Source organism: Octodon degus, unplaced genomic scaffold (assembly GCF_000260255.1).
Source record: "Octodon degus isolate 3935 unplaced genomic scaffold, OctDeg1.0 scaffold00271, whole genome shotgun sequence".
Classification (NCBI taxonomy): domain Eukaryota; kingdom Metazoa; phylum Chordata; class Mammalia; order Rodentia; family Octodontidae; genus Octodon; species Octodon degus.
In genome coordinates this window covers 1,652,820-1,654,523 of record NW_004524847.1, presented here as the reverse complement: position 1 = coordinate 1,654,523, position 1,704 = coordinate 1,652,820, and the positions used below count along the sequence as shown (strand labels likewise).

The window sequence follows — 1,704 nt, the reverse complement described above, 5'->3', positions numbered from 1 at the left end:
AACAATTTCCTTTACAAAAAAAAAAGCATCACAAATGGTACCCAAGAATTAGAAGGAAGGAAATGCAGAGCAAATAGAGAAGCAAATCAATAAAATAAAAGTTGGGGTTTTTTTTTTTGGAAAAGAATAATGAAATAGACTCTTTGACAGGACTAATCAAGAAAAAGAAAAGAATGAGATGGATGAATTTTAGAAGAAACTCTTATCAACTTAAAGAGAAATAGAAATCTGAATTATTGCAGTTATGTCCAAAAATGAAAGCTTGGGGCAGGAAGAAGTGGGCACACATGGCACTGAGCAAGAGGTTGACATGCAGGACTTCGTCAAGGGAGTGGCTGCTTCTGCACTACAGGAGTGAAGAAGCGACGCAGAGTGGAAGAAGACACCTGCAAAGCAAACGGGCTTGACACTCTGGTATCCGCAAGACAGAGGACTCAGCCATGATAAGGAAAGGACGCCAGCCCAACTTGAAGAAGGATGGCGAGAGCCTAACTGGAAGTGCCCGGAAGGGGGTTCCCAACGGGCAGGAGACGACGGAACACTGCTCAGGGAATGCCAGTGATAGCCATAGTCTAATTTCACTACACTCATTAGGAAGGAAACAACGACCAGGTAAGACCAAATGCTGGAGAGGAATCAACATTCTCCTTGGCTGCTTCAAGCAGAATTCTCATTGGCTGATCCCATGAAAACTGGAACAGCCATGTGCAGTACTGGCCCTACCAACAAAAATTGACCTGCAGGCTCACCTGTCAATAGACCCCAAACTGAAACACATGCGTGTATTCATCCGGACACTGAAAAGTCACACTGCAGAGTGAATGTTTAAGCCGCTGCTGCCCACTCTGGTTCCAGAGTGCAAATAGTACAACTGCAGACCTGGAGTAGGAGAGAGGAGTGAACGGAAGCATGTTAGTCACACAGCGGTGAATGTGAGTGGATTCCGGGGACTTGCAGCACGGAGACCAATCTTGCGAAAGCCAGTTACGGGAGTGTGCACTGTGTGAACCTTTTTACATAAAGATAAAAATAGGACAAGCTGACGTGCGGTGACAAGAATCCTAAGAGGAGTTGTTCTGCAGAGCAGCTGGTGAGGCTAGGAAGCTGAGGAGCTTCTGAGCCGCTTCCCACATTCCAGTTCTTGATATGGGTGTTGTGTTTTCACTTGTCAAGAACGAGAGCACTCAGGATTTGTGTACTGTAGCTCCATGTGAACGTTAGGTGTTAATGAAGACGAGGCTGACAAATCTTGAATAAGCCATACTGACTGCAATTTAGAAAGACATTTTGCAGTGTTTCAGTAAAACAAGTGAGAAATTACAGAGTTACTCCGAAATGACACTGAATAGCTTCTTTTTCACTCTAGCTGTTCAGAAACAGAGAAGACACTTGGATACAAACTTAATGGATTGTACATGAGGGTTCATAGCAGCCTTTTCCCAAGAGCTATAAAAGACGAACCTGCCCAATGGCCCCTCAGAAGATGAATAAGCAAAATGTGGTATATCCATATATACTGGAGTACTATTTAGTCATAAAAGGGAACAAAGCACTGACTCACGCGATGACATGAGTATACTGTGAAAACACTGCACTAGGTAAAAGAATCTGCTACGTAGGCTTGCGTATCACATGGTTCCATTAGCTCAGAGGCAGAAGCGCCTGCCTGGCAAGTGCGAGGTCCTGAGTTTGATCTTCAGTACC

At 44.4% G+C, this 1,704-nt stretch overlaps 1 protein-coding gene across 1 annotated transcript in view; it reads right to left on the bottom strand.

Moving 5' to 3' along the window:
- Cdh13 (cadherin 13) overlaps positions 1 to 1,704 on the bottom strand; it is a 1,069,859-nt gene that overhangs the window by 162,880 nt on the left and 905,275 nt on the right. The window lies entirely within an intron of this gene.